Source organism: Chelonoidis abingdonii, chromosome 15, assembly GCF_003597395.2.
Source record: "Chelonoidis abingdonii isolate Lonesome George chromosome 15, CheloAbing_2.0, whole genome shotgun sequence".
In the NCBI taxonomy this organism is placed as follows: Eukaryota; Metazoa; Chordata; order Testudines; family Testudinidae; genus Chelonoidis; species Chelonoidis abingdonii.
Window position 1 is genome coordinate 39979464 of NC_133783.1, and position 16651 is coordinate 39996114.

Here is a 16651-nt window from a genome sequence, read left to right on the forward strand (position 1 = left end):
AATAGTGAATGTGGTAGTTTGCAGTAAGTTAAACATCTTTACCATACTTTCAGAAGATATAAGACCATCATCAACTAAAAGTTCTGCCATGTAGTTAATCTTTATCTCCACCCCCGATATATTGATTTAGCATTCCCTGGAGCAAAACATGGATTATTCTGGAGTAGTTTCAAAGGAGAGATTAGAATCTGTCTTTAATTTACAGTGAACTTCACATTCTAGTCACAAAGGAACAATTAAATTGGTCATTTCTAACCATGTCTGGATGCTTTTGATGACATTTCTCACCAAAAGTAAATAAATATTGTGGCTCTTGCTAGAATTGCTGAAAGTCTATTTGTACAGAAATTTGGTGCTTCAAATATCAAGTTATGCTTTTGTCTAGCTATTTTATGCCCTACTCTTTATTCATAATCAGGGCTGATTTCCTGCAGATATAGAAAGGTATTAATTATCACTTGATTTTTTATTTATTCATATTGTATCTATGTTGCAAAAAAACTACATTAATTAAACATTAAGGTTACCTGATTAAACTTCCTTTCCTTTATATTAGTCATTCTTCCCAACCCCTGAATTTGCCTTCCTCTAAAAATCATTTCCTCCCACATTGGGCTCTGTATAAGGGAGTACATGTACAATAAAGAGAAGGAGGGATTTTTCCTACTCTGGTGTAGTGCACAGAAATCCAGAAATATCCCTTCAAAATAATTGGTAAGCCCTCTTGTGGCCCTCACTCTCTTTTGTGTTTCAGAAGTTACCAGAACTCTTCCAGAGCAAAGTGTGTGTGTGTGTGTGCACGCATGCTATATATACACTACATATCTAGCTTGTTAACATGGTTATTTGAACCCCACTGGGCCTGTGTGGTTCCTTCATATTTCCATGTTGTATAATGAGCAGAAGTCACAACACTTGGGCAGATAACAATGGTAAGTAGTAACAGAACTTTTCTTTTCCAATATGTCTTTAATCATTACAGCCCGCCTGTGAGGTAATCCAATAAGTTAAGTATAAGTATCCCCTTATTACACATAGGGTAAAGGGAGATAAAATTATTTGCCCAAGGTCACACAGCAAATGTCAAAACTAGAAGTCAAATCTAGGACTTTCTGCTCCACATAGAGGCTTACTCCATGTCAACATAGCCATTCAAACTTTCTGTATCTCAGTTTTACCATCTGTAAAATAGCTCTTTCTACATTTTCTTTTGTAGATCTTAAAGTCATTGACAAAGGTGAATTGAAAATTCATTTTACAAATTGGGTAACTGAGGCACAGGGAATTTAAGTGACTCAAGTAAGCATTAGATCTAAGAGCTGAATCCTGGTTGGAGCTGGTCAAAAAAAAATAAAAATTCTTCAAAATACTTTCAAAACTGGAAAAATTTCAACCATATCTGAGATCTTTCTGCTCAGAGGCCAAGGCATAACCAACCCACTACTCCCTAACATTGCCTCAGTAAGTCTTGCTATGTCACAGTTTGTCTGTCTCAAAATGAGATTAATAATAACACTATGAATAATAATTCATAGTACTTTTTCATCTGTAAATCTCAAAGTAATTGACAATTATGTGAAATTTCAAGAATCCCATTTCAAGATAGAATAAGCTCATATTTGAAGCAATCATTCTGAGTCATTTAATGCTTTAATTAGTGGATAAAGAATGATTCTGTCACATCAGAGACCTGTCATTTATTGGGCCAACTTCTGTTGAGAGATACAAGTTTTTGAGCTTACACAGAGCTCTCCTAGGTGGATGGTGTGAGGCTTCAATAAATGAAGGTTAAAAAGTGCAGAATTTTTTTTTTATTGCCAGTCAACAGAATATGTGGACACAGATCTGTAGACACTCTATTTCACTGAATCATTTGGAAAGGATTCTAATTAGTATGGAGCAAGTTAGAGGACTAAAGAGTTACAGCCTGATTCTGCCACCTATCTCACATTTGCTACATTTACTCTTGGAGCTAGGGATATAATCCCCAGGTCATGTAGATACAGTCTTGCTAGCTCTCATCAAGCTAGCACATTAAAAATAAGAGAGTAGTGTTATGGGACGGATAAGCCACACAAAGGGGAACCAAGTATCTCTGGTCCCAGAAGTCCCTGCTCAGGCACACCTGCTAGGAATGCTCACAGTTGCTGCAAACTTCCAGCTCACGGTCAGTCAGGGCAGACAAAAGAAGGGAAAAGTCCTCCACTATTAACTCCTGCAGAGAGGCTGCAGGAATTCCACACCTCCTAGACAAGAGCCCACTGCCAAACTGCTGAAGGCCCTGTGGAGACCAGAGATAGGAGGTTCAGATTCATGGAGAAGAGCCTCTAGACCACAGGCAGGGAGAACCCCACCTCCTTGTGGGTGCATAAGAAGTTCCTGTTTTCACTTTAGAGTGGCAGAGGCCATGATAGAAAGTGACCCAGAGAGCAGACTTGGTGGTGGTCGGCCCCAGTCTGGATACCCAGTTTGCCAATCACAGGGCCCCGGGTTGGAACCCGGTCAAGCGGGGAGGTCCCGGGTTCCCCTACTGCCAGCCCCACAGACTTTCACCACTGGGCGTTATCATCACAGACTCTCACTGCAGGGAAATACTACATAGCTCAGATATTGAAACCCCTTACAAGCAGCCATGCTGAATAGTATTGAATAGCAGAATAGGTGAGCCATAGCACATGCAAGTCACCCCAAGGCTGTACTGATTTGGTACAGGCAGGTTTATACTAGGGATGATTGGCCCATGCTGCTGCTGCCCATGCTACCACAGCGACACACTACTATTTTTAGCACACTAGCTTAATGAGAGCTAGCGTGAGCATGTCTATGTGTGCTGGGAATTACATCCCTAGCACCAAGGGTAGACATATGCAATGACAATGCCCTTACTTAGTACATAGTCCATTAAGTAGTATTATGCATGTTTTACAAATATGTAAACTGAAACACAGAGGGATAAATGATTTGTCCAAGATCACTCCACAGCTAGAAATGCTCCTACCATTATTATTTATTTATATTACTGCTGTGTCTAGAAACTAACTTTGATCAGAGCCCCATTCTACTTGGCACAGTATGGAGTGAGAGACAGTCCCTGCCTCAAAGACTTTACAATCTAAATAAGCACATGAACTCATTTGAAAAACAGCTGCTGTGGCAAAACAGCACAGTGTACCCAGTATACATACTGCATGTTGTGACTATAAGGAGGCAAAACACATACTGAATGTTTAGCATTTACTATGAATTGTAAGGTATCTCGCCTGAGAATGATGTGTTCCTGCTGCAAGTACTTTAGAAAGGTGGATTGCATGAATTCAGAGCATGTAGAACAACTTTGTTTATCACAGACTCTGCATGTTTTTTGTTTAATCAGAGATTTATTATGCAGAGGAGTAATATAGAATGGTTGAGTAATGAATAATGAATGGGGGACTGACATCATTTTGTAACAATGATAGAAAATAGTTAGGATGCATTTATGTAAATTAGGAATTCTGGAGAACTCATCATCATGTGTAGTCAGCAGCCATCAGTAGGCATCAAACCCGAAGGTAACAGAAGGATAACATACTCTGAACTAATAAAACATATTTCTTGTATCTTATCTGACCAAGTTCATTTTTGCTAATCTTCTTTATTTGCTAATAAAGTCAACCCATCTAGCACCAAGAGTTTTGGGTGTGGAAGAGCTTGATATCTGTACCAGATGGGCAATGTATTTGTGATGATGCTTCCCAAAGCAATGTGTTGAAATGGGTCATGAGGAAGAGTCTCAGACTGGAGTGTGAAGAGTACTGTTTGTGTGTTGGAGCTACAGTATGATACATATATATTCAACTAAAACAAAAATGATTTTTAATTATCTTATTCTGACATTTGTGGACAAATGCAGTTGTTGCTGTATTTTTAAACGTAATTTTTAGAGTGAGGCAACTCTCAAAATATTTGCCATTTATTCAAGAAATTCCCTGTTTGAATAAATGTTGTTTTTTTGCCTGGGTTTACACTCCTTTACAGTTTGCTTTCCATGAATATGCTAGTGATCTATTTACTGGCTGAGGTGTTTGCAGAAACAGAATTTTAAGTGAATATTAGAGTGTTCATGGAATCAAAATCTTGAACTTTATAAACATGAATCCTCTCACAAGAAACCAGATTGAAAGAGCTAGGTTCATCTAGTCACAAAGAGATATAATACCATGTGGCCTATGTATCTGTTCACCAAGACACATTTCAAATTTTGGACAATTAATATTTGCATTAAAGTGTTCATGAACAACCTGCAAATCAAGAAGTACTCACAGAAATTCTCCAGTAAATCAGACTGGAAAATGAATACATTAGAGAAAATTGTAATCTGACCCCAGATTATTTGTGAACAGAAAGCAATCAAAATATACATTACCAATCATTTTTTTTCATCTCTAGTAATTTTTATGTATTGAAGAACAGGTGCAACAGTTGCATCATATTCTAGAAAAAATTACTAATGCCCCAATTCTGCAAAAAATTAAGATTTAAGCTTAATTCTCTGCCTATCAGTAGTCCCATTGTCCCATATAGCTGAGCTGGTATTTCATATGAGGTCAGGAGGACTTCCTCTTATAATAAAATGCAGCCCTGGCAGAGAAAGTACAATTTATACCCTATGCATTAGCAAATAAAATATCATTAAATGGGGAAAATAAACAATTTTCCTTACCATATGGAATGTGAATACGCTTGATATAACCACTGCAGATGCCCAAAAAGCTGTTGTTGCTGGATCTTTTAAAGTGAATTGCAAATACAGTGAAATGATTTGAATAAATGTGATTTAAATAAATTTTAATGAAGATTTAGATCACCTGATTTTTTAAAATAATTGACTTTAATCTTTTTCACAAAGCCAAATTGGAAAATGTGTGCTAGTTTAACTTCAAATTACAATTTGTAATGAACTATATTTATAAACTGTCTCATTCAGTGTCACTGATGATAGGGTATCTTTTAGTTTTACAAGCTTCTGTAGGCCAAAAAATAAAATAATGAAAATATTAAAATTATTTTTGCTAAAAATTCTTTCTAATTAGGATCTTTCTACTCTTCCCTTGTACTCTTAAATTCAGAATCTGTTAAAAAAAACTGAGATTTTCTTATTTTGTACATTTAATCTCACACAGTCATTGAACGTTCTACCTTGTACTAATGCAAAATTCTCATGGACCTATATTTATAGTCTTACAACCTGTAGATTATGTGCTAGAAGACCTCTGATTTGCCAGGAATGTGGTGGTAGAGTCATCAGCCCACATAACTGCATGGCTGTGAAGGGGATGGCCCCTCCCTCTGAATTCTGATTGGTTTGGAAACCCAGCCAGCTTCCATTCTGAGCTGGAGTAGAAACACAGCTCTCTCTAAGGCCACATCTATACGACGCGCCATATCGGCGCGTTACAATCGATTGCTCGGGGATCGATATATCGCGTCTCATCTAGACGCGATATATTGATCCCTGAGTGCGCTTACATCGATTCCGGAACTCCACCAAAACCAACGGAGTTCCGGAATCGACATGGCGAGGCGCGCACATCGATCCCGCGCAGTGAAGATGGGTGAGTAGATCGATTTTAGATAATCGATTTCAGCTACGCTATTCTCGTAGCTGAAATTGCGTATCTAAAATCGATTTTCAAGCGTCGTGTAGACCTGGCCTAAGTAGAGACAGGCAGAGAGTGAACCAGCCTCGGATGTGGCCCAGAGAAGAACTGCTCGGGCACTTAGGCTATTTATTAATTGTTAGCGTTTGGCATTTACTGCATTGTATCCTGAAGGTTTAATTGCTGGGAATAATTAACCATACGTGTAGCTCTCCTTCATTGTCTCTCTTATTCTTTCAGTGGATGCCATAAGTGGCAGCTAAGGATACTGAGAAGTGTCTGTGGTTTTGAAGGATATGAGATGTGTCAGTGTTTTTGCAGGTTTCAGAGTAGCAGCTGTGTTAGTCTGTATTCACAAAAAGAACAGGAGTACTTGTGGCACCTTAGAGACTAACAAATTCATTTGAGCGTAGGCTTTTGTGGGCTACAGCCCACTTCATTGGATGCATGCAGTGGAAAATACAGTAGGAAGATGTATATATGTTCACCTGTAAAATATATATATATATACACACATACACACAGAGAACATGAAACAATGGGTGTTACCATACACACTATAAAGAGAGTGATCAGTTAAGGTGACCTATTATCAGCAGGAGAGAAAAAGAACAGTTTGTAGTGGTAATGAAAATGGCCCATTTCCAGCAATTGACAAGAAGATGTGAGGAACTGTAGGGTGGGGAAATAAGCATGGAGAAATAGTTTTACTTTGTGTAATGGCCCATCCACTCGCAATCTTTATTCAAGGCTAATTTAATGGTGTCCAATTTGCAAATTAACTCCAATTCAGCAGTCTCTTGTTGGAGTCTGTTTTTGAAGTTTTTTTGTTGTAATATTGCGACTTTTAGGTCTGTAATCAAGAGGCCAGGGATACTGAAGTGTTCTGCAATTGGTTTTTGAATGTTATAATTCTTGATGTCTGATTTGTGTCCATTTATTCTTTTACTATCCGGTTTGGCCAATGTACATGGCAGAGGGGCATTGCTGGCACATGATGGCATATATCACATTGGTAGATGTGCAGATGAACAAGCCTCTGATAGTGTGGCTGATGTGATTAGGTCCTATGATGGTATCCCCTGAATAGATGTGTGGACAGAGTTGACAATGGGCTTTGCTGCAAGGATAGGGTCCTGGGTTAGTGTTTTTGTTGTGTGGTATGTGGTTGCTGGTGAATATTTGCTTCAGATTTGGGGGCTGTCTGTAAGCAAGGACTGGCCTGTCTCCTAAGATCTGTGAAAGTGATGGATCGTCCTTCAGAATAGGTTGTAGATCCTTGATGATGTGCTGGAGAGGGTTTAGTTGGGGGCTGAAGGTGATGGCTAGTGGCGTTCTGTTACTTTTTTTGCAGTTAATCTGACTTGTAGATGCATTCTGCATCTAAAGGCAAGTGGTTGGTAATTTTGGAACAACCAAGGAAAGAAGGGTTTCTCGTCACACATATGCCTGACTCCTGCCATATGTCTTGACCTATGAAAAGTAAAAATGAGTCAGCATTGCAAGTAGGTCTAAAACTCTTCAGAATATTCTAAAAAGCTTAAAAGAACAGGTTTTTTTTCACATCCAATGCTTTTTCAGAATAATCTGCATTCGATATAGCCTAAAGTGTACAATACAAAAATATGAACAATGTAATAGTGAAACTTCTTAGCTGATGAAACCTTGATATAAATTTTAAGTTCAGCCCGCACTTGAGAAACTAATTAAAATGTCCCTTTTAGCAATTTAAGACTATAATATGAGAACGAGGTAAAGAACTAGCAAGACAAATAAAAATCCTCTAAATAAAAAATACCTGATTTTAATCAAAATTTTCATCCACCTGTTTGCAAAGGATGACAAAAATACCCTTTTTTTAAAAATGATATATAAAGATGTTCTGAAAGGATACTTTAAGCTTTAAGTTCTGAATTGTTTTGTGGATTTCTGACTTTAGACATCTGGGTTTTTCTTTTCTGGAAGATTTTACATAAAACCGAAGACCACAAATACTAAGGAAGTGGAATCTGAAAGGAGAGGGGTCTTTTTTTTTATTAGGCTCCATAAAATTTTGCTTTTTGTTAACATCTACTTCTCTAAAATAATAAGGAGCAATTAATACCCCTCTCTCTTCAACTAAAAACAAACAAACAAACAAACAAAACCCCTGTGAGTACATATTGGAGTCATCCAAGAAGTAATTGAAAAAGGCAAAAAAAAAAAAAAAGGAAGACAAGATATGACATTCGTGACATATCAAAGGAATACAAGTAGAAGAAAAGTTAGATGTAAGTTATATTTTATTATGCTGTGTTTATTTATAGTTAACTGTTTCTATATAGTATAGTAACCTCCAACACAATTTATAACAGTGTGGTGGTGGGAAACCTAGGCCCCAATTCTATCGCATCCACACAGACCCATGCAGTTGCATGGTGCCCCATTAAATTCAATGGAGCTTTGTATGAGCACTGAGGTCTGCATAGGCAGGACAAGTTGTTCAATTGGGATCTAGTCATACATTATTCTTTCCACATAATTTAATGTAGCTAAAAATAAATTTTTCCAAGTCTGTCAAGTTCAAGGATTTCACCTCAAAACCATTAATATCACTTCACTCATAACCATTCTGTAAATGTGTCCATTGTAAATTGCAAGATTTTTTATATTTCTTGTGAAAAAAGTCCTAATTGGCACTATATTAGCCTGCCCTCATGTGTACACTATCTAGTGTGGGGTGTTAAGACATTTTTACTCCAAATAGCCTGACTTGGAGGCTACAGGACTAGAATGGTCTCTACTCCAGGACATAGACTGAATCCTAAGAGTAATTTCAAATTCTAAATTAGTTTCTTTCTTTCAAACAAAGTCAGTCTACTAGCTCTATAGAGTAAGAACATTTCTTTTAACACTTTCTTTCATCCTTGCTTTTTTCTTTTAAAATATCTAATTAAACTTGAAGTGATCCTGTTCTTTGCTCTTGTGAAAATGCTTGCAGTTTTTCTTTCACTGGGCTTAGTCATAGGTTGGGTATACAGTACTGAAGGACATAACTGATTATTTCTTGATCATATATACTCTAAGGTAATTTGCTGAAATGGTTAATCAAAGGCACTCTAAGGTGACGCTTAATTCAAATAAACAGTTGTGTTAAAGATAAGAGAATTTGAAGTGACTGTCAAAAAGAAGAATAATCTTGTGGATTAGTTCTACCCTACCACTATGGTATATAAGTCAAGTATTATATCTAAAACATGAAAGACACAGATAAACCATGCAACCAAGAATGCTAAAAAAAAGACACAAAGGACTTGAATGCCATGTTTTTCTTTTGGAAAGATGATAAATATAAGTCACTAAATTGAGTTAAACTGAATGATATTTTTAATAACATACAGTAATAGGAGTTGTGTTTTTATTTTGTGTACTTAATCCAAATAAAACACTGTTATATACTCTAATATAACACAAACTAATATTGTATTGTAATATGCATTCTAAAATAGAGATGTATGATCAAATTATTTGGGTTTGTCATAATAATGCTGTAGTATTTTATATGCCTCAGGTTACACTGACAGACCTTGCCTATGCATTGTGCATCATTGATATAGCTCAAGTAGTATTGTTGAAGCGGCCAGTATTTACCCTGGTTTGATTAATACTGGGTTGAATAGGGGAACACGTTTTGCTGACGGCCAAACAATGCTTCTCAAACTAACATCAGTTAATTGTTTCAGAGTCATACTTGCAAGTTCATTCAAAAGATATTCTGCTGAAAGCTCATAGGGCTGGCTTGGAGAAGTTGTGAATTGATGTGTTGGTGATAAAGATTCTCTTTGAGTTCATGTAAATTCCAGTTATTTTTTGGACTTACATTCTTGACTGCCAGCTTTTCCCATTTGTTCCATCATTATTTAGCTAAGACTGTTATTTCCACCACTTTTACACGATGGAAAGGTCATCAACTTTTGAAATTGCTCATTTTAACATGGGATTTTGTTCCCTAACTTGTTGGTAGTGTCACATTGCCCTAGGTGCCCCCTTGTGGCAAGGTGTGGCACCGTAAATAAGCCCTGCTTTTCTTTACTCCCAACTCAGCATGAATCAATTCTCTTGCACAGCTCAGGGGTAATGAGAAACCAAAATAAATTAATAAAATATATGCCCTTTAATGAAGACCCAGGGAAGAAGCATTTGGAAATACAGTTCAAAGACCATTACTTCAGGACCCTGTTCAGAGCTCCCAAACTCAAAATTTAGAGCAAAGGCTTTATGCCTGGTCAGGCTAGCCTCCTGGAGCTGGAGAGAGATAGTCCCTTCTTGCAAGCTGTTCAGCTCCTATTCTCCAACAGTAAGAATTCACGAAATGAATACAGGTAAATTTTAGATCCTTCCTTCAGCCAGCATTTGTGTTTCACATGTTACAGAGAACTATAGACTCATCTCAAGACATTTACATCAATATCTTATATGACTATTACTATTCTTGAAATTATCGTGTCAGCATCACGCCTGGTATAATGACCATCTTTGTGTCAGGATCTTTATGTAGAGATTGTAGGGTATTTCTAAATTGCAATTAAAGAACCACAGCACAGCTGCAGCTGGTCTGGGTCAGCTGACTCAGGCTTGGGGAAGGTGAGGGTTGGGCTGTGGGGCTAAAAAATTGCGGTGTAAATATGTAGGTCTCAGAGCCGGACTTTAGCCTGAGCCTGAACGTTTACACTGCAATAAGTGCTGGCTCTGAGACCTGCATATTTACTCTGCAATATTTTAGCCCTACAGCCCAAGTCCTGCAAGCTCAAGTCAAATGACCCAAGTTCTGAGATTCAGTGCTGCAAATGTTTTATTACTGTGTGGGCATAAGTGTAGACTCATGTGATTCTCAACACTGGAAATGGAAACTAAAACACTAAAAGGAAAGTCATATTAATGACCTGAAATACTCCACTTTAGGAGGTTTTTTTAACAGAGAAATACTCCTCCATCTTTTATATTTCTCTTTCAAGTTTGAATCTGTGTTCTAAAGAGAAAGCATTGTTAATTGTCTCTCATTCTGGGTTGAGAGAATGTATTACTAAAGAGAGCAGATAGCAATGATACTTGATTCTTACACCTATATTATTTACAGTCTCCTGCTCTTTGCTTTTTCCTTGGTCTTTCAATGGGAACAACATTGTTCATATTTCTATTAATTAATGGAAACATTCACTTCTTCTTTTGCAGTGATAATTTCTATGTTTTTTAATGTATCTTCTTGTAGGTATGTGTAGAGCCAAATTGTGATTTGTTTTGCTATGAAATTATATATCTAACTGATAAATGATTGTAGTGAATATCTGTATGTTTTTAACTATAATATGTGACAGTCTTGTTTCTTGCAATTTTCTTCTGCTCCATTTTTTTATTGATTGAATACCCTCTTTTTGGTTACAAATAAGGAAAAACTTTATAACTACTGTTAAGCAATGTACAAGCTGCCAAAAGAAGTTGTGGAATTGCCATCATTGGAGATATATGGAGCGAGGATGTCAGCAACCCCAAAGGGTTAGGGATAATGAAAACAATTCTACCCCAAGATTGGGGGCTAGGTTAGATGAACCACAAGAGGTCACTCACAACCAAAATGAGCCAACGACAATCAGCTCTTCCTTCCACGTGTAACTTTTAGCTGTTCCTTTGTGGTTTATTTCTAGGTTTCCTGCAGCATCGCTCAATCTGTAAAAGCATATAACACAACAATTTTATTTTAATATAACAATGTTACTGGAAAGTATTGGCAGAATAGCTCGTACTATGTTTGGAATACTAGTTAGTAAAATGCCCAAGAACTCAGTTCAGCAAGGTGGTTTAGTTATGTGCCTAACTTTGGGCTGGTCTACACCAGGGGAGGGGATCGATCTAAGATACGCAACTTCAGCTACGTGAATAACGTAGCTGAAGTGGAAGTATCTTAGATCGATTTACCTACCGTCCTCATGGTGCGGGATCGATGTTCGTGGCTCCCCCTGTCAATTCCGCTGCCGCCGTTCACGTTGGTGGAGTTCCGGAGTCGACAGGAGCGCGTTCGGGGATTGATATATCGCTTCTAGATGAGACGCACTATATCGATCCCCGAGAAATCGATTGCTACCCACTGATACGGCGGGTAGTGAAGACGTAGCCTTTAAGCACATGAATAATCCTAATAATTTTAACTGGAACATTCATGCGCCTACAATTAGTCATGTGCGTAAGTGCCTTGCTGAATCAGGGCTATAATCCAACCCAGATTCAGAATCAGTCTGAAGACCTCTTTATTTTGTGGTAAAGTAAAAAGTAAAAACAACAATAGTGTGTACAGAGTTATCATTACCCATGCAATAAACATGGTTGACTGTCTGCTTAAAAGCAGTGACAGAGGCAATTTAATTTGATAAAGCATCTTTCCACTGAATTTTAAAATATACTTATGGTGCTGTTTCTGTGAAAGCCTCAGCATATTTTCATTACTAATGAAACCCAAATGAGGATAATTTTGCTTCTTGGATACATCAGGCAACATGCTGATTTGTAGAATGAACTGTAGAGTGAGTATGAAAGCATAAAAAACAAACCATTTTTGCTATTGTAAACATAAGTATGGTCCTCGTATATGGAATTATGAGTCCAAACTAAAAACTAAAAAGTCATTCATAACCAAGAATGCAATTTCATCAACCTTCTGCTTTAATGTGATCCAATCATTTGGGCTGTACCAAAGGTCTTGTCAGAAATGATGTTAGTGCTCTTTCATTATAGTTAGTAGCCTCATCTCTCTGCTTTTCTAAGAGAGAAATTCTCTCATGAAATTCATACCTTTGAAGAGAAGGTGGTTTGTTTTCTTATTGTTCCAGACTTATAAGAGTCCAACAGACTGAGCTGTTTTATTGAAACCTAAGTATTCCCCAAAGAATATAATATGCTGTGCCTTTCTTTCTGATCTCACACTGGTGTAGCTGCGTTGACTTCAAGGCTGTTAGTCCTGATCCCCAATGGTATGAAATCAGAATCTCTTGACTATATGAAATTCACCAATTCCAACAATAACAATTAAATCCAGTGACAACACACTTGCTTATTTGCTCTTGTACAAAATGCTCCAATTAATAGGAAAACGCAGCATTTTGTAATGGGAAGATCAACAGATGGCAGGATATGGAAACCATGTCAAAGAAACAGTTTCCAATTCATGACTAAAATGATTTTACACAGTCACAAATGAAAATAAGAATATTTTCTGTTAAGTTCCTCAAATAGCCTTTCTCGATAGGCCCAAGATACCAGAAAATACAGTAACCTGTTGATCTGTCGGTAAAAGCTGAGCACTCTCAAGTGGGATTTATGTTAAATTTCTAGTCCTTTGTGTTTGGCTTAAAACAGCAGATAATGCAAGTACACTGAGGTCTTGTCAGGGATTTGACCTGATTCCCACCACTAGTATCCTTAACTGATGCTTGGATAAGCTACACTGGTACAAATAGCAATTGTTTTGTCACTGTATTGGTGCAGCTACACCAATGGCTTGTCACACTCTGACTAATTAATCTATTATCACTTTTTCTTGATCTAAAAGATTGTAGCTATAACATGGGGTCATAACGGTGAGGGTGAGAGGGCAGAGCAAAATTCTGGCTATTCATGAATTTCCCCACTTCCCAAGGTGGTATGAGGGGAAATACCAGACACCAAGACTTCTACAGAAGTCAAGACATATGGCTTGGTACCTCATGATATTTCGATTAAGAAACTAGAATGATACAAAACCAACATAGCACACATTACATGGATTAAAAACTGGCTAACTGATAGGTCTCAAAGTAATTGTAAAAGGTGAATCATCATTGAACAGTTGTGGTTCTAGTAAGATCATGCAGGGATCAGTCCTTGTTCCTACGTGTGACCCAGTGTGCCTGGGGCAGCCCTTTCTGAAAATGCCACAGTCAGGGAAGGCTACAAAAGTGAGAGCAAATACTCCCAAAACTGGTAGTTAACACTGAGGTTAAACTCACTAATCAGTCACAAACTGTGCTCCTGATCCCCCCGCACCAGTTATCAAGAAGCTGAAAAAACCAATCACACAGCCCCCGTTATTGCATTCCAGTTCTCTGGCTCCCAATCAGCACCTAGGTCCAGTATAATGAGAAGTTACTTAAAAATTCTGCTCACTATACAAAATGCCCTTCTGAGCCCAAAGGGTCAGCCACATTTTCAGGTCAATATTAGTTTGGATCTTACCCAAAATACCATGCTGCCAACCAATCCTTTAATGTCTAAAACTAAAGGTTTATTATAAAGAAAAAAGAAAGAACAGGAAGAGAATTGTTAAATGATAAAGCACTCAGATATATGGACTTTGAAGTCTCTCTATGTATTCTTAGTGAAGAATTGTATTGGTGAGTTTGCTGGCTTGAAAGTCCCTCTGGAATACATCCACAGCTTGGATGGGTCATTCAGTCCTTTGTTCAGAGCTTTGTCTGTAGAAAAATCACTCCACAGATGGGAAGCAAGAATGAAGACTAAATGGAGATGATGCATCTGTCCTTTATATTCCTTTTGCCATGTAGCTTGTACTTCCTTTGTCCCAAACACAAACTGCCCAACATGTGACATGGAAAAGCCTTAGAATTCTCTGTCCAGACATATCACATGCCTTGCTGAATCATAAGGTGTAATGCCTGGTTTCTTTCAATGGGTTCATTTTATAGTTGTGCCGTCGAACAGGCTAGACAGTGCTGATGCTGAACTGTCTGGGGGTGTCACCCAGAAACACAGCACAAGCTTTGAAATACAGATGTACCATACGTATCTATAACTCACAATACAAAGGTGATACAAACATATAAACAAAATCATCATCCTTGGCAAATCATAACATTTTCACAGATACCTTATATGGCATATCTGGTCAGATTCCTTGACATTTTATAATACTGATAACAGTATCATAAATTGTCTCCCAGATTCCATACAGTGTCACACTATGCTATTTAACATTTTTTATGAATGACCTTGAAGAAAACAAAATCATCATTGATAAATTTTCATATGACACAAGATTAGGGGAATGATAAATGATGAAGAAAACAGGTCACTGATACAGAGCTATCTGGATCACTTAGTAAGCTGAGCACAAGCAATGTGTGTTTCAATATAGCCAAAGGTAAAGTCATACATCTAGTAACAAAGAATGCAGGCCACATTTTCAGGACTTAGGACTCTATCCAGAGAAGTAATGACTCTGAAAAGAACTTGAAGAACCTGGTGGATAATCAGATGTACATGATCTCCCAGTGCAATGCTCTGGCCAAAAGAGTGAATGCATTCCTTGGATATATAAACAGGGGAGTATTGAGGAGGAGTAATTTGGCACTGATATGACCTCTATTTGAATGCTGTATCTAGTTCTGGTGTCCACAATTCAAGAAGGGGATGTTGAAAAATTGGAGAGGGTTCAGTGAAGAACCACAAGAATGATTTAAGTACTGCACAACATGCCTTATAGTGAAAGACTCATGGAGTTCAATCTATTTATCTTATCGAATAGAAGATTAAGAGGTAAGTTGATAAAAGTATGTAAGTACCTGCATGATAAAAATACAATTGATAATAAAGGGTCCTTCAAACTGGTAGACAAAGTTACGATAAAATTCAGTGGAAGCTAGACAAATTCAGACTAGAAATAAGGCACAGTTTTATAACAGTGAGGATAACTAACCATTGGAACAACTTATCAAGGATTGGGGTGGATTCTTCATTGATGGCCATTGTAAAATCAAGATAGAACTTTTTTAAAAAAGATAGGCTCTAATTCAAACAGGAATTAATTATAGAATTTCTATGGCCTGTTTTAGCCAGGAGATCTGAGTAGATGATCACAGTGGTCCCTTCTTACCATATAATCAATTATTTTTTATGTAATAAGGGTTCTTTTCATTTTCAAGTACAAATGACTGTACTAATAGAGTTATAGAATAACAGGGGTTTAGGTTACTTTTCATTACCAAGGTGTATCGGCAAGAATGCAGTGTTGCACAGACCTGCAGTATATCTAGTTTTGGTCAGTGCTATTCATACCCTATTCATTCAATTATTTTTAAAATAGTTGGCCTTGGAAGAGTGCTTCATCATACCCTTGGTACAGAAGCATTTTTCTAAATTAATATTGGGTATATTCATTCTATGAAGAGTCTCTTTCCCAATTTTCGGTACATCAAATTGTCCAGGAAACTAAACCCTCCATATGAGATGGGCTAGATACTATTGCCTCCTTTTGAACCAAGCAGCTAGTCAAAGTTCAAGTCTTTGGGGGCATTCTAGGTCGAAGTAGAAATGGATGGAGTCTGGTATTTTCTGTGCTGCAATCTTGTTTATTCACAAAGAGAATACAAGTCCTGCTTTTCTGAAGAAACCAAGTACAAAAAGAGCAGTCTCTCAATTTACAATCCCAGTCCTCTTTAGCCAACAGACCAAAAAGCACTCTAATTTTTTCATGGGTCACATTGTCCTTAGCGGTTGCTAGTTACCCATCTGCCTTTTTTCCCCTCAGCCTCTGTTTTTCTCTGTTCTCAGTTTCTATATGTTCTGCCTACACACACACAAAACCACAAATAGCACTCAGCAAAACTCCACTCAATCCAGACTCCTAGATGGGTTCATAACAGGACCAGCTCCAAGCACCAGCGCACCAAGCAGGTGCTTGAGGTGGCCAATGGGAAGGGGCGGCACATCCGGATCTTCAGCAGTTGGTCCCTCAGTCCCTCTCGGAGGGAAGGACCTGCCGCTGAATTGCCGCTGAGTAATGAAGAGGTGGCAGTAGAGCTGCTGCCTAAGTGCTGATCGCGGCTTTTTTTCTTTTTCTGCTTGGGGCAGCAAAAACGCTGGAGCCAGCCCTGGTTGACAACCACCTTAGGGTTAGCCTTAGGTAGGGGGGCTTCTCATTAACTCATCCTGGGAGTCACATTAATTAAAGGATGCTTTCACAACCATCTCAAAGAGATCTGTGATCT